General features: G+C 39.5%; 1 protein-coding gene across 3 annotated transcripts in view; it reads right to left on the bottom strand.

Moving 5' to 3' along the window:
* The window catches only part of CDH6 (cadherin 6), a 124,222-nt gene extending 103,983 nt beyond the window's left edge, over positions 1-20,239 (bottom strand). The window contains exon 1 of one of the 3 annotated variants that reach the window (XM_026506732.4): positions 20,066-20,239. The gene's annotated coding sequence lies outside the window, so the exon portion shown is untranslated. Of the gene's footprint in view, positions 1-19,805; positions 20,041-20,065 lie in introns of those variants that run through there. The other 2 variants (XM_048224401.2, XM_057312171.1) reach the window with 2 other exon arrangements.
* Between the last annotated feature and the right edge of the window lie 347 nt (positions 20,240-20,586).

The following is a 20,586-nucleotide window of genomic DNA, read 5'->3' as shown; positions in this document are numbered from 1 at the left end:
GATTTCAGAGGGAGTAATGGGCATGTCAGTTAGGGCCAGGGAAAATGAAAGGTTCTGGGGCAGGCAAGAGGAAGAGGGCAAGGGGCTCTCCAGCAGATAGCTTTAAAAGTAATTTTTAACCAACATTCTTTAAGAGCCTTTTGGAAGCAGATCCCCCTTTCCCAGAGGCATCTGCCAACTGACAGTACAACAGGAAAAGAGGAAACTACTTCCGAAAAGGCTTTAAAAAGAGACTTTTAGAGGCTGTTAAAAAGACATACAATCGCATTCTGCGTCAGCCTGTTGAAGCAGCAGCTTACTCTGAGCAGGCTGGGCTGCTTTCACTTTACAGCCTGCTGTTTTCCCTTTACCCCCCAACCCACCACCCACTCTTTGGGGCCTTTCAACCAAGAGCTAAGAGCTAAGCAGCACCTCTATTTTCTGCCTAAGCTCCACACAGGACAGGGACGGCAACAGTTATTCCCTCGTGTGTGGCCTGGAGATGTGGTCTCAAATTTTACTCTTTCATTCTTGCAGTAAAGTGTATCTGTCCCACTTCTGAGTGTCTGCGACATGTGCTGCTTGGAAGATTTTCCGATGGTGTGTTGCTGCCTTCGTTCTGTGCTTTCACTGTTTGCATTCTAATGACCTTTCCCAACATCCGTTGTTCAGTCAGCGAAGTAGCTTGCATCTGTGTTTTTAGACTTAAGGAAGATGCATTCAAAGTGCACCCTATCAGTCCTTTTTGAGGCAAAGTTCTCAGCGAAGGAAACAGGAATTATGTTCATCATTGTATCTGCTGTAATTAGCATATAGTAAGCAAGCAATCAATACTTGCTGAAAATAAGAATGAATACATGAATGAGTGAATATGAATGAATATCAGAAGAAGACGAGCTGGGAATAGCAAAGGGAGGTGCTCAGGGCACATACTTGGGCTAGAAAAATAGCTCCAACCAAGGTAGCTTGATTTTTAGAATTGTAACTCATCTCCCTCATTTATTTTTCATATGCAAATACCTTAATGGGGAGTGTTTTCCAAGAGAATTTTGAGGCAGCAAAGCAAGAAAGTAGGAGAAGCAGTACAAGAAAGTGTTATCAAGTTGGCTACCACTTCATGAGGTCATCCTAGAAACCCTATGAAATGCATCTCTGGACCCTCTCCCCTGGACAAAAAAGGGAGAAACACTTATCCATAGGCTCCCATCCCCATATGTTAAAGTTTCTCCTTATGGGACAGATTGCCAGTACGTCCGGATTGTAAATGGTTTTAGCATGAAACAGGTTCCTGTGGTGTCTCACTCTGTGCCATCAACAGAGAAGCCCCAGGGTGGAAGGCAAGGTGTGCATGGCACAGGACTGACTCAAAGCACCGTCAAGTTGCACCTGCAAGAAGTGGGTCAGAACCTGTGAAGAACTGGTCGTCCTGGCAGTGGCTGGAATGAAAGACAGGTGAAGCCAAGGAAATGTGAAATGGTACTTGAGTGACACCTGATACAGTCCCCCAAATACGAATATGTTACATGGAGCCGCTCATTTTTAGGGAAAAAATGTAAAAATCACTTAAATTTGAATTCATAAGTTGAAAACTAGAATTTTAAGTATTGTGTTTAGTAATGTAAATTGAGGGTACTCTTAGTAAAACCATATCATTATAGAGTTAGAGAAATAGAGAATTAGACTCATCTGGCTCTCTGTGTGTCTGGTCTTATTTTTGAGTGGTATATTTTCAGGAGACCCTACAACTGGAAACCTGCCAGGAGGGACCTGTGGGTCTAATGTTTTCCCCACTCATGTTAGGGAAATGACTGCAAAGGAATTAGCCTGGGCTGGTGCAGAGTTACCTAGACTCTATTTCTGGGAAATCTAATGTCGGCCACTGAGGTGTCCCAACTGATGAATGTAGGGATGAACCAGAGCCTCAGAGCAAAAGCATGTCAGTTAAGCTGCTACCATGAGTGGTGAAGTACCTACACATTAGTCTTCCATGATCTACCACAGGGTACTTCAGACTTTTTGCTTGCAAGTCAATGAATATAATACTGAAAAATTTATTTATTTCTTCCATTAACAGCTAAAATATTGTACTCTAAGTTGTTAAAAAGAATGCAATTTCTGGCCATTTGTAAATATCAACATAAAAACAAACGATTAAATTACTTAAAAAAGATTCCAATGGAATCTTGATACAGTTGCAATTCAATAGCCACAGTCTCATTAAAAAAATACATGAATAAGATCATTTTAATAGTCAGAAATTTTATACCAGTCCTCTTCTTGAATTCATTTCCATTCAACTTCCCCCACATATTTTAATGCTGGAACGTCTTATATTGATCACATATGCCTTGAGAAAGTTATGTATATGAATTAAAATTTGAAATTAGTATTTTTTCTGTAAGTCTAATAATTTTGTTCTGAACAGATTTAACTTTAAAATGACCCAAAGCAACTTTGCAAATTTTTGTAGTTATATAATTAAATTTATACACATAAAAGTAACTTTCTATGACAAAGGCTCATGCAAATGTATACTGTCTCAAGGGAATGCAAGCCTAAGTCCCGCCAGGCACCACGGCCAGGTGCAAAAAGCCGGCTCCAGATGAGCGTCCAAGTTCCGCTGCTGTAGCAGCGTGCGCAAGCAGGGCGGTGAGCCGCGCGAGGACTGCAAGCTCCGCCTCCGGTCCCTGAGAGCACGTTCTAGGCCCCTAGCTCTGTGCCAGACCTTAACCTGCTCCCTGGGCCGGAGCTCCAGGCCATGCACACACGGCTTTTTCACAGCAAGATCGGACGTGCGCTTCAGGCGAAGGTCTCTGCAGCGCCCTGGGGGTGGAGGCCTGCCAAGAACTCTTGTCTCGCGAGTGTTGGGACCCAGGAACGCAAACCCCTCGGGCTATCGGAGTCAGGCAATCAAGGGTGGTGGCCACCAACACCTGGGCACCAGGTGTGTGTAAAAGCTCCCTTCCGGAAGACCCTGGAGCCCCAGAGCCCCGCAGCGGGGCAGAAGGAGGGCGTGAAGATGGCGCCCACGGGCGGGCGTCGCAGAGGGAGCTTAGAGATGGCGCCCGCCAGCACCGTCTGTGGAGGACTCTAAGAGCTCGCAGGTCCATCTGAGCAGACGCCTGCTCCTCTGGCTGCAGCTCCAGGACAAGCAAAGGGGCCTGTCCACACCGCCACAGACCCGGCCCGTGCATCGGCTGCTTCCCGTCTGGGCCCTGGGGCTGGTGAGTCTGAGCGCGGGAGTCCTGTCAGAGTCGCGGTTTCTCACATCCTTTCCGCCTCGTGCCTCTCGGGGTCGGGAACCCGGCTGGTTGTCCAAGCTACCGGGCTTGGGGCTTGTCTCTCTAATGCAGGTCTTAAGAACGAGGGATGAGCAGTGGGAGGCTCCAACCTCTTGCTGCTTAGGGAGAGGCTCCTCGTTTTGAGTTGTCTCCTGACTGATGCCTTGGCTGCGTCGGGGTTGGGGCTAACGGGAGGATGTGCCCGGCCTTCCATGTGGCCTGTGCTGGTAGGAGTCACTCAGCCGGTTTTTAAGGTGTTTCTCAGCGGAAGCCGTTCCATATGTAGCTGTAGATTTGGTGTGTTTGTGGGAGGAGGCAAATTTAGGACCCACTTAGACCGCCATCTTGAACTGGAACCACCATTGTATTTGTGGTGTTCTCGGGGGTGGGGTGGGGTGGTGTGTTTGTGTGTGTGTGTGTGTGTGTGTGTGCGTGCGCACGAGCCGGCGACGTAGGCGCCGTGTGTTGCTGGTGCCCTTGCTTTGCCTCAGTCACTACCACATGGACAAGGGCAGGCTGGCAAACACGGTTAATGGAACATTCACAGGCCGGGGCCAACAAAGTGCTCGAGAAAATTCGCATCTATGGTTTTTTACTTCATTTTGGCCACAGTTAGTTCACACCTTTGCGAACCGCAAATGAGGAGCCCAGCTCAGGTTGCAGATTTTCTGGGGAACAATGCTGAAGAGGCTCTGAGGAAATTCTGAATTTAAGCCACATTTGGCACATTCACTGTGTCAGCCAAAACACGGCTCAGTGAGTAGAATTATGGGCATATTGCCCCCAGTGGCACATTACATTTGTGACATAAAAAATGTGCTTCATTCCAATCAGTGAAATTAAAAAAAAAAATAGCTTGCAGCATATTAAAAATACCCCCAAAACCTTGATTTGATTGAAAATTTGGAAGAAATAATGATAACGACAATAGTAACAGCAGCAGAAACACCTAACATATGTCGGGGTGCTTTCTACACGCTGGGCACTCTGCTAAAGGTCTTCTCAGCCTTATCTTGGTAACTCCTCAAAACACCGTTATGAAGTTGAAACTACCATTATTGTCATTTTATTGGAGGAAATCGCACTAAGAGCAATGTCCAACAGGGTCATTTGCCGCTTGTACCAATACAGTGAACTTGGGACTCCCTTTGTTATGCAAAAGTAGGACAGTTTAGGAGTTCAATGATAAAGATGCCCCCTTTCCTCAAAATTTCCTACATTACTCATCTCCATTAAATACAGAACTTTTGTGGTCTTGGTTTTTTAATTCTGCCCCCAAATTGCTAGGGGAAAAAAAAACAGAGGGAGTGAGACATCTTTGTTATAGTTAAACATTTGCAGATAGGTGAACTCACAGTGTGGCAAGGTCAGCTCTAACGGAATACAAATAAGATTAGGAAAAGAAATATAAGATTTTAGACTTTATTACAGGATGTTTTAGGAACATCCTGTGTGTGGCATACATCACATCCACATTAATGCATTTGTAAAAAAAAATCTCAAAACCTTACTTTTGCCTAAAATTACCTGAACAACAGGGGCAGAACTCTCTTGGGTTCTCATTTTATGTTTTGTAATTATTTCTTACTGTTTTGAGTTGGATTTAGATAAACATCTGCATTTCAGCTTGCTTGCCTTTCAAATAAAACCTAAAAAAAAGGTTCTTAAGGAAAGATTCAGGTTATTTTTAGCAATAAAGAGAAAAGAAAATTGTTTTGTGATGCTATTTTTAAGCAACACTTTTTAAAGTTTTCTTAAAGCTCCAGTGGTTAGGACAGTGCTAAAGGCAAAAATGTTGCTTTAGGAATCAATTCAGAACATGCTAGAAAAGTTAAAGTCCGGGCCAAGCCCCGGAGAGCAAGGAAAGTGCTCACATGGCATGGTGTCCTTTGAATCTCTTAAGATTATTTTCTAAATGAGACTATGGGAACAAAATGAAATTATATTTTTCTTCCAGCTAGTTAAGCCTCAAATGGCTAGATGAAAAAAATGTTTTCTTTTTGGACAGTGATGAATTTCTAGTCAGTCTATTCCCAAAACAAATACACCCGAAACCTGCTTCACATGCAGAGTAAAATGAGATAGGAATAGAGGTCATTCAGATGGTTTAAGTATCGCTTTAAAAATGCCATTTTTCAGGTGACCCTCACTTGATGGAATAGGTGGGTTTTGGTCTTATTTATTACCCCTAAAGCTATAGTTTATGAAACTGAATCCCACTGAAGCCCTCATTTATATAATACAGTACGCGAATCAAGGGAAACTGATCCCAAGAATGGATCTTTAGTCAAAAAGCCAATTAGCACATGAGATTTCCAAGCAATTAATAATGTATTGAGAGTGGTTGCATGACCTAAATTGGCTTAATCGGACTGTCAGACTGAAGGGCATTGCCCTTAATTCTTGATTGTGAGAGAGGTTTCTCTGTCTTCTGCTACACAATAAGGAAGTATGTGGCCCCACTTGTCACTGGTAGCTGTGTGAAAATCTGAGAGAAATCCGTGGTTGAGTGAATTTGATGCCAAGGTGGGGGGGGGGGTTGGAGAGACAGAAAGATTCTGAGTTTTTGAACACACTGCTTAGGTGTGTGAGTCACTTGAAGCCTTCTTTCTTATGGACTGTCATGTAAAATATAATTTTATTTATTTCTTAATGCAGTTTGAAATGGGATTTACTCTTACCCATAAACCAAAGCATCCTAACACAGGCTGAAAACACTTAGAGTACGAAGTAATCAGATCTTTAGGATGCTGAACATGAATTACTGTATCTTGCTTTTCTGATCGCCTTTCCTCTGTTAATAGGCTTACTTATTGGCTTCCCCTTTACTCCCACTAGCTTAATCACTCCTGAAAATCCTTTAATTCTCTACTTAACCATTCTCAAGTTGGGGATGTGAGTATGGGGAGAGGACTGGCCCTAAGCGGTTTAGATTACTTGTGTTAATGAGTGATGTTACTGATTGGAAAGTACTAATGAAGAGAATGGTTGAGAGGCAGAGAAGAATCTTGGGAACCACTGTTCTAATTTTTCTGAACCCTTAGTTTCTACTCCTTTTCCTCAGAAGTTACAATGTCCCATAGTGGTGAGATGTAATAGAAAAATTTGATAAGGATATACCGCCATACATATTCTCATCTAGAAAATCCACTTACATAAAACAAACTATTGTATTGATTAGTAAGTTTAAAATTCTCTATGTACCTTTGACTTCAGGCTGATGGATATCACATTAAAACGGGAAGTATAAAGAACATCATCCAAACCTCTCCCACTTCATCTCACAACTTTACAAAACATTTGGCATGCTCAGATAGAGCTGGGCTGAGTGCGTATTCCATTGCCAAGCAATATTCATGAAGATTCTATTCCATGCATTGACTGCCACTTAAGGAATGAAACAGGACTACATAATCAGTTGAATTTAATTCAATCTATTTTGTACAGCCATGTTCAAGGTTATAACAAGGTATGTAGAATCTTGTATTAAACTTCCTTATAGAACCTCAAGACACATTTTCAGGGTAGAAATTTAAGGGAAAAATTATTTTGCTCACAAAACATGTACACAAGAACGTTCCACAGATTGTTTGGTAGATTCAGTTTGATGTACTACTGTGGGTGGATTATAAGCCAAAAGATAATCAAGGTTTATCAGACTAGCCTACACAAAAGAGAGAAAATACATGGCCACAGTTTTCAACTGGAACACATAAATAAAAACTGTAAACAATTCTATGCCTTGGTGTAGAGTGACCAAAAAAATGTCAACTTTTAGATAAGAAAAAATCCTAAATAAAAAAACTCAAGTGTTGTATTAGGAGACCCACCAGTTACAGGGTCTGTAACTGTTTCAGATATTTGGCCAAAGTCACCAAGGTTGTCGTAGAGATATCACCCTTCCATTTGGTGTACCCTTTTGCTTGGACAGTCTGGAAGGCTGGCACTGACTTTTTGCTTCTTAAGTGTATTCCCACAATGTGTCCAAAGGAAATCTGAATGTAAGTAAAGAAAACGAACATCCAACATGAATAATATAAAAACACGTAAATGTAGTCTAGAAAAATGTGTTCCTGCCATATGTCAAAAACAGCGGTAGGCCTCAGTGGTAAAAGTAACACCTACAGGCCTCGTTCTCCACATGCTCACAGGTGATGCTTACAGGTGAGACCTAGATGATCATGCAGAGACTTTTGGAAAGATGTGTTTACTGTTGCATTTAGGTTAAGTAAGGGCTAGTAGGGAAGCATACAGCGAGAATGTAAGCCAAAAGCAGGACAGGTGAGTAAAGGTCAGAGAAAACTTGGAGAAATAGACTTTTGCCATTTTTCCCGAAGACCCAATAAGGTTTGGCCAGGTGAAGATGAGTGGGGCTGCCAGAGGGAAGCACCCAGAACATCTCTTCTGGTGCACAGCAGCTGAATATTAGTACAAGCGTTTAGCAAAGGGAAATCCTAATCTGGTCATGACTAAAAGACTCAATCCTGACAGAACACCTATCTGTTCATTAAATAAGTTTCTAAAATGGCAGTTTTGAGGCGTCATATAATGTTTAATGCATATTGGAACCAACCTGACATCAGAGCATGGTGTTACCCATGGCACTTGACACAATGCCTTGTACAAAATTGTTCGTTAAATGCTTATTGAGTTGAATTGAAATTCTATCGCCGGAACCTTAATTTCAACTAGTCTTGTTGTGTAAAGTGATTTCTTGCCGAATGAATTTCTACTGGTTAGTATATGTAAGGCTTTTATGCTGTACAGCAAACTCACCAGTGAAATTGTTAGGGATTGGTGGTAGAAACACCGTGAGTATTCTGAGGCACACTATCAAGAATAAAACTCTGATAAGCTTTTGGTATGAGTGGTTTTGGATGCGTGGTTGTTTCTGAGCTGGGGTGGAAGGTCAAAAGCCAAACCTAAAAAAGGAATAGAGACCCTACAGATCATAATGTAACCTGAAATTAAAGGCTAATTTCTATATTCATATAAGATGTAACTGGGGAGAAGACAAAACATAATCAGCTCTGAGTGTCATAGTCGTTACCTACCCAGCTGGTACTACTGGCCTACCGGTGATAGAGCATGCGTTCTAATGATGCCGTCTTCCTTCACTTTGTTTTTAAGTTCTGGCTTCACGTTTAGCAGTTCTGTTACTTTCTCAACATTGTAAATAGAGATGTACCTAATTGTTGGTTAATAAAGTTGCAGTTTTGTTTTATAATCCTAAATCTTTAGTCCACATAGGGTTTATCTGGTATAGAGTATGAAGAAAGCATCTGTTTCCTCCAAATTGCTAGTGCATGTTTGTCTTGCCGTCCACTGTCTATCCTTCCTGCATTGGACACAGGAGGCCTTCAGTAAATATTACAGAACGAATAAATTAATGAATGATGAATCTGAACCTCCCAAATACTCTTGCTGCGTTCCCTCTGGGACCAGCATTAAGTGGTTGCAAGACTGATTCAAATTAAAGTGAATAGCCAGGCCTAAAACTAAAAGACTTCATGGGGCTTGATGATATCTGCTGTTTTGGGCTATGATTAATTGATCATTAATTGTTATGCAAATATACTGATATATCCATTGAGGGATGAAAAGGAAAGATGTGTTTTCTTGTTTTCTTTCTACTTATATTTCTGAATCCTGAGAAATGGTGGACATGTTACATATATACATTGTATATCCCCATACTTTTGACATTATTTTGGATTTCAGATACTTACATTTCAATCTGTCTACCTACCTACCTATCTATGTCTGTCTCTCTGTCATCTATTTGAGTATATATATATATATATATATATGTATATACATATGTACATATTAAGCATAAAAGGCACAAGAGTTCAGTAGTTAAGAGTATGGCCATCAAAGCTGGATTTAACTTTAGCCCTGACAGGTACAGCTGACCATTGCACAACATGAGTTTGAATTGTGTGGGTCTACTTATGTGTGGTTTAAAAAAATTTTTTTTTATAAATAGTGTATAGCACTGTGAATGTATTATCTCTTCCTTATAATTTTCCTAATAACATTTGTTCCTCTAGCTTACATTATTATAAGAATACAGTATATAATACATATAACATACAAAATACGTGCTTATCGACTCTTTATGCTATTAGTAGGTCAATAGTAGGCTGTTAGTATTTAAGTTTTGGGGGACTTGAAAGTTATACACAGATTTTCAACTCTGGGTGGGATGGTGCCCTTTACCTTTGTGTTATTCAAGGGTCAAGTATACTAGCTGTGTGACCCTGGGCAAGTTGCTTAACCACTCTGTTTTCCAGTCTTTAAAATCAGGAGGATTGACAGAATTTACATCAGACCATTCCTGTAAGACACTTAGAACAGTGCCTGGAATATTGTAAGTGCTAAGTGTTAGCTTTTATTCTTACCCTACTCAGTTTTCCCAATTATCTTTCGTATTTTCTTATTTCACAGTATTTTTAAAAGAACATATATGATTATTTGAATGAGAGGTGAAAAAAATCATTTAGCAAAAAAGCAATTGCTTTATTTATCATAGAAAACATATAGTAACATGCATGGATGCTAAAACTGTAAAAGAAAAAATCTCAGAAGAACAATGTTTATTTTATGCTTGAATTCTTAAAAAAATATATTGAGAGTGTAAACTCAGAGGAACTTCCTGTTTCCAAACAGAAATTAAGAATTAAAAAATCAAAATGACAGACTTCTTGCTAATCTGTTTAGGAAGGCATAAATTGTTAATCAGGCTCCAGGCAACATTGTTTCATACCAAGTTTAATAAAAAGTCAGCCTGAGGGAAGAAGAGGTCTGGTGGCCCGATTTTGAAGCTGGGCAAGCTCTGTTTACATGCTTAGTCCCTCTAGCTCTTGGGACACCATGGATAGGGTTTCCTTTGAAATCGGCTCCTTGTGTAGGAGTCAGAATTATTAAAAATGATTAGTATGGGATAGAAAAATTATTTTTTTTTCACTAGTGTGAATGAGCTTGAAAAGGAAATAAATTGGGAAAATATTTATTTAAGAGAATCTTTGGCAGCTTGTATGAGAATTTCACCCAGTAAGTATTTATTGAGCCCTCACTGTGTGATTGTAGTTGCTAGTTATGCTTTCATTTTAAAACTGCGATCTGGAGATGGAGAAGTGATATTTTAAAACCATTTCTTCTTTCTCCCCAACCTGAATTTATTCCATAAGGCATCTTATATGTGGATCAGGTGGTCTTTTGCTGTGCAGGGAATCAAGTAAAGAATTTTCTAAAAGTCTTGGCGTTGTTTTTAGGAGTACTTGTCAATCAGGTAAAACCTAAATTGGGAAGTATTTGACAAGCACAGTATCTTTTGAGCGGTTGGAGTCGCATGGCTGTTTTTTTGGATTGTTGAGTTTAACAGACAGCCTAAATTTCACTCCTTGCTTTAAAGTCTTTCTTAATAACATTATGAGATTAGTGTATATTTCTCAATTACAAAGCAGGGCAAGTTTGGCTCTTGTTTTCTGTGATTAGTTTCTCTAACCAGCCATGGTGAAAAGATTGTCATAGAGAGAAAAAAAGAAAAAAAAAAGCCTTTTAAAAATCCATTTTAGTTTAGTGACAAATTGGGAAGCAAACATATGCTCTATAAATGTTTAGAACATTCAGGGTGCAAAGCAAACTTCTTGCTCTTCAGAGCCCAATTAATCCTGCATAGGGTTTCAATTATTTCTCCCCTCTCTGTCCACTATATAAAAATCTTTCATTACATCACATTAAACTCCGTCGCTTGAGAGCATTTTACTCTTCGTAGCTTTTACCTTCATATCTTAAATTAACAGTCCTATTTAGTGTTCTGTTTGGTGAGAAAGCGGTTATTCACCAGACATCTTGCAGTGTCCTTCCCTCTATCATGGTGATCTCTTCAATTTAATTCCATTGTTTTTTAGAACACAAAGTACACACACATTTAAATTCAGTGGGGAGAGTTTTTAAGAAAAACCGTGGTGCTATTTAGAAAGATATTTTGGAATGTGGCATCTGAGAATTACAAGCAAACTTGGGGAAGAAAAGCAGGTATCGTGAGACAAATTTTTAAAATACGAAATCTGTATCTGGCAGGTAGTTGACCTGCAGGTAAATATACTTTCTTTGAATGCAAAACTTACTGCAGAGTTAGTACCTTCTGGATCTGGAGGCTTGGGATCACCTCCTCTTGATGACACTAATCAGTAACTGATCCTTGATTCTGCTGTCTTAATTAGGACCTGCCCAAATATTTTTTTTGATAAAAAGGCAGATAAGAGTCAGAAAGAGAGTGAAACTGTGGCACTGAAATTTATCATAAGGCCTCCATCATAGAATTAATTCTTTATGAAACACTGACAAAATCCCAACTAGATACTTTTAAACAAGTAGTTTAATATGAGAATAATTGTTGGGAGATACAGTAGCTCAACTTTGTTCAAATTAGGATTCTGCAGTCATATTCCAGTCTTGGTGGATTTTATCATTTTGCATTGGTGATTACTTAGTCTGACCACACCATTTTGATCTGTGTTAAATTAGAACCTGTTGCTAAGGAGAGCTTAGAATATTTTAGTTGAATGTGAAATTGAGCAGTTTCAAACATTTTATAAAATGGATGATAGTAGATTAATGAAACTCTCTTTTTTTTAATCCTGCAAAAGAGGTTTAAGCTTTGCAGCTAAAAATATGATAAGCTCATTTTCATGACTGAAATCTACACTATAAGCTAGAAGGCAATTGCTTTTTGAAGTAAAAATGCAAACCTTAAAATACAGTGCAACACTGTAGAAAATTTGTCCACAATTATGTAAAGTTCACTTTTATGAAAAAAAAAAAAAGATACCTCTGTTATAATGTGGATGGTTAAATTGAGCTGGGTTTTAAGTTATCAAATTATATATAAATTTAAAACTTTTTGTCTTCCACTGAATAATCCACTATGTAATCCAGTAGGCAGATTCATTGTTGATGACACATTCTGGCCATGAGGTCCGCAAAGCACACTTTTGGAGGACTTGTTAATATAGTCAAAGACTGTATTAGTATTGCAAACATTAGTGTTAATCTCCATAAGGTTTAATTAAGGGATCCAAGGTTACCTTTTGATTGAATGACTTTAGTTTGTCTTTTTGGCTATTTGGGTTTTAAATATCATTATAATTCCCCTTTACTTTTTATTCATCCAAATAAGGAAGAGGAGTAGGTCAATCATTTTTCAACATGATGTTATTCATTATCTAACCCAGTGGTCCTCAGACTTTTGGATTTCATGGAACATTAACAGTTTCTTTCTTTCTTTTTCTTTCTTTCTTTTTTTAAAGGGATAGAGTTGACATTGGATTGCTCATCAGATTTTAATTTGTTAAGGGAAAAAAACCACAACATAATCTATCTATACACTTTCATGAAAGAATTGACATTTTAACTCCAAAGAAGTGGGAAGGTCACTGGGTACTTAAATAAATTGAGATTTATAAAAAACACAACAGGTTGTCATAATTTTTCATATCCCATCACTGACCAATAAACTATTTTTTTCAAAGATGGACACTTTGGATAGTCTGGAGAATCACTGACTTAGATAAAGTTCACTCAAAATAACCATCAAGCCATTAAAAATAAAATATAAATTTTGTAATGTGCCCTTCAAATAGTGGTCAAAATTTTGAAGGAAAATTTTAATTTTTCTTTACAATAGGAACTTTACAAAATGGTGCGAACACATGAAATTTCTCAAGAAGTTTAAATCCTTATTTTCTCCGTAAGTTTCTATGTCAGCTCCTTCACAGCAAAGTCATAAGTAATAATATTATAGATTTAAAGTTCCTCTTTAATTTTTAATGCCGTAATTAAGTGGAGATGATAAAAAGCAATATTGCCCAACAACTAGAAGTTATAAAAGAGAGAGAGAAAGACAACTCATTAACCTCTCTGGTCATCAGGTATCTCAAATGTAAATGATGGGTGTTGGGTAAAGCCATTTCTGAGCTCCTGTCCATGTCTCACATTGTCTGATTTTATTTGTAATTATCACACTGTCCATGAAAGCTGGATTAAATACATGACTTTCTGCGTATTGGCAATAGAAAGAACAGAGAATGGCTCATCAATGTCAATCATATATACTCCTACTATATTGTTAATAGTGTATCTTCTGCCCCCACCCCAACTTTTTTTTTTTTTTAGATTTATTTATTTTGGGGAGAGAGAGAGAGATGGTGAGAGAGAGCACAAGTGGGAGGGGCAGAGGGAGAGGGAGAGAGAATCTCTAGCTGACTCCGTGCTGAGCGTGGACCTAGACAGGGGGCTTGAACTTATAACCCTGAGATCACGACCTGAGCCAAAACCAAGAGTCGGGTGCCCAACCACCTATGCCCCCCCAGCCGTCCCCCACTTTTTTTGGTGTGAAATTTTACTGGGTAAAGAAATCATTCAGAACAAATATTGAACTGTGATGGTTATAAAATAACAAAATTGTGGTCATAAATAGGAGAAAATAATTATTTTTACTCATCAGATAAGGAGGGGTAATAAATATGACTTTACCCAACTCTACCCACAGTCCTAAATGTTGCGTACAGAGCAAGCATATCAAATGCACTGAGAAAGGACGCTTGCCTTCAGAGGGTGCTGTGCAGGTGGGCTGCCCCATCAATGAAATGAATAGTTGTCATTTTTAGTTACCTTCCTCAAATACTCCTCTAAGATGAGGCTATCTTTGAAGGCAGGAGAAGATCATTTATTCTCTTGTAAAAAGAGAATAAATTATGCTCAAATGGCTCAAACAATACTCTTTACTACAATTAGAAACTGTAATGGCACGCTTGCAAGTAGTTTTTCAAAAATGAGTAACCTACAAACATTTTCCTCAGCCTTAAAATCTGTATTGCTTTGGTCAAAATAATCAAGTCATTCCCATGCCCTCTTCTGCTATGTATTTCTCAGAGTGTCACACTTTAAATTCTAAGATATCACAAGTGTTTGTAAACAGCACATTCATTAAGTGCTTAGCTCAAGCAGGAATTCCCTGGAAATTCTAACCAAAAAAGGGCTAAATAAAAAGGATTTAGGTATAGCATTTTCCTTTTGACTTAGTGTATAATTATTACTGTACGGAATTCATGTAAAATACTTAGAACAGCGTGAACATGTAGAAAAGCTCATTAAAGGTTTATTATCATTTACTTTATAATTATCATTATTTTTTGAATATATAAAAATTCTGAGCCTAATGGTCAGAATTATTTATCTTGGCTGTCATAGACATACGTGTATATAAATTATATATATATATGTGTATATATATATATATATATATATATATATATATATATATGACATACTTGTTAACAGGCAGTATGGGCTGGGGGTGGACTGTCTTGCTAGTCAGTCTTTCATCATGCTATACCACATATAGAATCCAAATGGGTGACTTATATTTGATGTGTATCACTGTTACATACTTTGGTTTGCAGGTGCCAGAAGATCACACAGTGATCTATTTAATCAGGTAATCTGATTAATAGAGGACCTAAGTACCCAACAGTGTTAGTATAAAATCTACTTAGCTTGCAGGACAATAAAGAGAAGGAAAAGAGTCAATATTCTTCAAAGCACTAAGAAAACCTCTTTCTTTGATTCTTATGAGATTTCAGATCACTTTTTAAAAAAACCTACTTCTTTGGTTATTGTATGATCCATGCAGGATCATTTCCTTTAGGTGGTGATTTTTTTTAAGGATAATTTTCAAATTTGCATTCCATGATAGAGAAGTATAGTGTTTATAAATATGTTAATGACGTTGTTTATAAAGTTGTATTTAATAGTAGCAGTATTTATAAAGTGGAAAATGCACACTGTGTGAAATGAGCAACTCTGATTCTATTTCTATTCTTATGTTTCCTTTTTATGTAAAAATTCACCTCCTCATCTCTTTTCATTTTACTTGTACACCTCTTCAATTTATTTTTGCTTGCTGTTTTCTATTCCGATAGCTTGTTACGTCTCCTAAACATCTTTTGGGTAGATCTACCAATTTGGAAATTATAGAAAGAGAAAAAATACACTGTTCTTTCAAGTGATGAACCATGAAGACAGATCATACTTGGTGGTGGCTAGCTTTCTACTCCCCATCTTCCTCAGATGCTCCTTCCACAAGATGACACTGTGTATGGTAGGAGAAGCTTGGAACCCATGCTGCCCATTTATACTGCACATCATATTTAATAGTAACATTCTGGCTTTAACTAAACTCTTCCTCTTATAAATCTCAGCAAGGTGATCTGATTAATAGAGGAAATAAGCACCCAACAGTGTTAGCACAGAGATATTAAATGGATGAAATAAGGTAAAATAATCTGGACTCTGTGAGGACGGGGGACACGGCGCCCTCTACAGATGCGTCTAGTTTACATTTATGCACCTGTGCTCAGAGTATTCTTTCTTCAGTGAGTTTTCTTTGTTGGAAGAGTTAAAAATTTCCTGATTAGTACAGTCTTGAACAACTAGATCCTGGCTGTTCCTGGTCCCATCTGACCCAGCCATTTTGGCTTAAAGAGCTTTAGTCCATTTTACTTTTGTAGTAATGAAGGTGCACCAGCTTTTTGAATGGTTATTTGCATGAATTTTCCCTTCTTATCTTCCTACTTTGTGAATGGTGGGTTGCAAAGACTGTATATATTTGGCTCTACAGTTAATTAGGGAGAACCTGAAGTTTCTCATATGACTGCTTTGAAAAAGGGAACATTCCTTAGGAATAGGACTTTTAAAATGTAGGCCAGTTAGTCTTCATAAGAGGAAAGCTCAAACAAAAATATTACTGTTGAAATCCAGGGAAGTGCCTCAACCTCATCTGTCTTCAAAGTAAAATAAAAATCCCACTGGAGAACAAAAAGAGAAATAAAGGAGTGAAGAGGGAAAAAAAACCAACCCAAGCCCTACATTTCTATATTTTTACTCTACTTTTATTGGAGCAGTGTCACAACTGGGTGCTTGTGCTCTCTCTCTCTCTCGCTCGCTTGCTCTGTGTGTGTGTGTGTGTGTGTGTGTGTGTGAGTTTTACTTTTTTCTTTCAGCAGTTTCCCTATTAGCATGATGTTCTTGAGTCTTTGTATTTAGAACTATTATTCAGAAAAAAATTTATACCAGACAAGGTTTGATTATCTACATTCTCACCTTTTTGTGAAGCAAATAAGGTAAGCTCAGTAGACACTAGCTAGGCTGAAACACTATTAAAAAATGCAATTCAGACTGAGTCACTATTCGTTATTTTTATAAGCGAGACCCTAATTCTGATCAACCCCAAAGAATGGGCTGCCGTGACTAAGCAAGCAGCACAAGGCAACTGGCTTCTGCCGGATGTTATCTCATTTGGAACACATTTCAAACTTTAGAACAGATTTTTAAATTGGAAGTTGAAACCTGCAGACTGTCAGCAAAAGAAGCTGATTCACCCCTAGAGAACTTACGTTAAGTCCCAGGCAGAGTTTTTTAAGGAGTAGGTTACCTAAAATCTGTTGTGATACATCAAAGAGAGAAATAAAAACACCTCACAGAGTTAGGGTGATACATGCATCCAAACAACATTTGGACATTTAATATATGCTTATTTGAATGGGGGATTTCTTTAATTTAGAAGCCTTTAGTTCAGTATGTTTGTGAATGTTTATGGATCTCTGAAAGGCTAATTAAATTTTTTTCAGCAAGTATTTCTTTAGTGGGGAGGGTTTCTTTGCATAGAACTTTTTGAGTCATAATTATAATACCATTCTTATTATTGGCTAAATTTGAAGGAAAGAAGTACAGTCCTGGCAAGGTCAGAAATAAGGAAAATCTAATATTGATGGTAGTGAATTCTTTCTTAATTGGCTGATGCTTTCATTTGGTATCATAGAAAAGTTACCAAAAGTCTAGGTACCGAGAAAACTGTGCAAATACTCCCAAGTTCCTTAAATTAGAGGAACCATACACATGATAGCAAAAATAATGATTTTAATCTGGCAGAAATGTCAAGCTAGTACTTGGATGACATTAACTCATCTATGAAGAAAAAGCTGTTATGCACGTATTATCTTAGCTAACAAACCCATGATGCAATTGAACTACAGGGAGAAATGCATGGAGTGACCCACTAGAGGTCCCTTCCAACTAAAAAAAAGTTTCCATAGTTCAAAGGATGCAGCCTTAGTAAGTTGGCATTCATGACTGCAAAGCAAGTAAGGGCCAGAAGGGGGGACCACACGTTTCACTTCCTTAGGAAGAGACATGGTTTTATTCAGAATATTTGTCACATTTTATTTCTTTTTAATGTCCCTATGTGGGACACCCCCTCAGTTAGCTTTAATTAGATATTCAGAACTTGTCGTTCCAACTTACTGATATATTTGCCATACGGAAGTATCTTTTGATGTCCTGGAACTGTAGTTGTGCTTTCTAGAAATTTTCGCTATCTCAAGTTTCTCAGAGCAGTATTTTGCAAGATAGACTTTTTTCTTAAAAAATGACGAGTGCCTTAAAGTGAGTTTTAACTTGCAAAGCTGATGGAAGTGGTGGGTGGAGGAGGTGAGGTGCATGTTTTCTGATAGTAGGCAATTTGGTAGAAAATGATTTTGTTTCTATACATTATCTTTGCAAAGTTAGCATTAAGAAATGTAATTGCAATAAATTTATGTAAAAGCCAGATAATAAAGGGACTAAAAGTCCCTATAGAGAATCCAGTCTGTCACTTATAATGGCAGTAAAAGATAATTTTAGTCAAGTACAGTAGAACTAAACCATTGCCATTTTCCTTCAAAAATGTGCTGCTGCCTCTCATGTTTTTCTGAAGAAATTGGTTACTTCCTGTGCTTCAAAAGTATGCCATGAACCATCAGAATAGGTAGAAAAAGATATGCCTTTTATTTCCCCCCAGAACCTTTTTAATTAGAACATAACCAAAGAACAAAAGGGGGAGAGAAACAGTCCTGTGCAATTGTATTTTCCAGTAAACTGTTGGATTTCTTTTAAGTTTCTGAGCTCTGCATTGAAAATCTGGCCTCTGGCGTAAACTTTGCCCTCTTCCTTTCGACATAATGAAGACATTTGCTTGATCATATTCCCTTTCTTCACACAACTTATTTTCCGGATCTCTAAAATAGCAAACACAGAGCCATGCAAGTGCTATTACACAAAGGATGACGCTCAAGCTAAACTGGAAGAATTTTTTTCCTCCTAAAGTAGAATCCTAAAGGTTTTCCTTTTCAGGTAAAGGTGTCAGCAAGGAAAAAAAGGAGATAAGCAATCCTTGGCTACATTTGTATGAACATATTTGTTATTCATTCTTAGAAGAGTTGTACATTTTCTAGGTATGTCTCTGTGTTCCTCGTCCAACACAGAGAAGAGTTTATTATCCCCCTGGATAATAAACAATCAGAAAGCCCATATTTTGTGTGCACCCCTCCAGAGCAGCCATACGTGTACACACCAGCCAGTCCAGTAATATTCTTGAAGGAAAAATCTCTTATTTCCCACATTATGTGCTTCAGTGAGTGAAAGTGAAGATTGGTGGGGAGACATGGGATGATATATGTCTATAGTGTGAGTATTATAATTAAAATGGCTTTACGAAAAAAAAAAGGGAGAGAGAAATGTGTGGCTATTTCAGATGATTAAACTTCTTGGTACTTGAATTTTCTCAGTAGTTAACTCAGGTGAACAGCCCTTTGCACTAACAAGGACCTGCATATAACTCCCCATAAAATATGGATTTTATTGCAGCAGCGAAAACACTTCTCAGCACCATGCTGACCTCTCCAGCATCCTCCATCTCGAGATCTCCGATAACTCTTGGCAGAAGAATATCTAACTACAGAAGAAGTAATCCCAGCTCTGCAACGGCTGCAGTACACAACACAGCAACGTCCCTTCTTACTAAATTCTGGGATTAACGCATTGGGGGGTTCCACTTTTCCTGCATCGGAGACCTACAACCAGGCACACTTGGTCTGCTCTCCAACCAGTCTGGGGGAGGCATTATCCCCCAGATTTGTGCCTGGCCAGCCATGGAAGAGCACCAGCGAGCTGCGTCTTCCACATGACTTTTCCCTGGACAGTATGCTCCATTTTCGGAGTCCAGTGTTGGACTTCCCTTGCAACCCAAGCATTTCTTTCCCTCTGTGAGCCGGCAGGCATTTCCCCGAACGTGCAAGCAAACAGTTTTCTTTGGCTCCTTCTCTGAGCCAAATCATCTATTTAGCTTAAGTTTTCCTTACTGGGAGCATTCAGGAGTTCTCAAGCTACCTGATTTTCTGCTTTACCCCCAAAGGCAAGAAATGTAACTCAGCCAAAGCAGTCCCCGCACAGACCCTTGTGATGTGGGCAGGTGGAAATAAATCAAGCCCCAAAAGGCTCCGCGGGTCCTGCACGCACCAGCGCCCTTGGTAATTGACCAGCCAACTTTGCAAATGCCGGAGCTCCCCTGGCAGCCTCTGCCGGCGGAGAGAAAGGCAGTGAGTTCTTCCCGGCGGCCCGTTACTTAAGCTCCCACCCAGCCCCACAGCGGATCGGTCTTACCAGAAGGCGGAGGAGCGGCGCCCAGGATCCCCGGGAACCGGCACCCGTCCTGGGCAGCGGCAGCAGCGCCGCCTGCGCAGCCGGACTCGCGCGCCTGCCCCGACCCGGGCTCGCAGGCTGAGCATCCCTCCCAACTCCGGCGTGCGGCACCCATCGGGCAGAGAGGGCTCTCTCTCTGATTGGCTTCCATCAACGCTACAGAATTAAAAAAAAGAAAGGCATGCACAACCACCACCATCGCCAACAGAGACGGAACCCACCTCTGCTTGCCTTCCTGCTCCCGGGGAGACCCTGCGACCCGCCCAGGCTGCTCCAGCCTCCGCTGCTTCTGCAGTCGCGGGCTCTGCTGTTCTTGCTGCCGCGGCTGAAACTGCAGCTCTCGGGATGGGAAGGTTACGGGCTCGGGAGAGCTGGCTCTTGTGGGCACACACTGATTTGCAAGTGAATGAAGTGGGAGGGAGCAAAGAGAGGAGGACTTTGTTAGAGAGGCCCAGTGCCTGCCCCCGCCCGCCCCCTCCCCTTGACAGAATGACTCCCTGTGTTTGAAGTCCTGAGCGATTCGCTCCTGGTAACACTCCCTCAGCCCCAGGCTTTCCTTTCCTTTCTTATTTTTGGGGGTTAAAACGTACTCAGAACTTGTGTGACTCCGTCTGTTTCCTCCTTTATACTGTCAAAATGCACCTTGTGCTATTATCAGCAACAGTCGATGTTCTTTTTTTCTTTTTTACCGACCGAGCAATTACAATTCCCAGGGACACAGTACCTCGTCGCGCTCTCAGTT

This window comes from Ursus arctos, unplaced genomic scaffold, assembly GCF_023065955.2.
Source record: "Ursus arctos isolate Adak ecotype North America unplaced genomic scaffold, UrsArc2.0 scaffold_15, whole genome shotgun sequence".
NCBI lineage: Eukaryota > Metazoa > Chordata > Mammalia > Carnivora > Ursidae > Ursus > Ursus arctos.
Note: the sequence above shows the minus strand (reverse complement) of the source record. Positions and strands in the feature narration are given on the sequence as shown.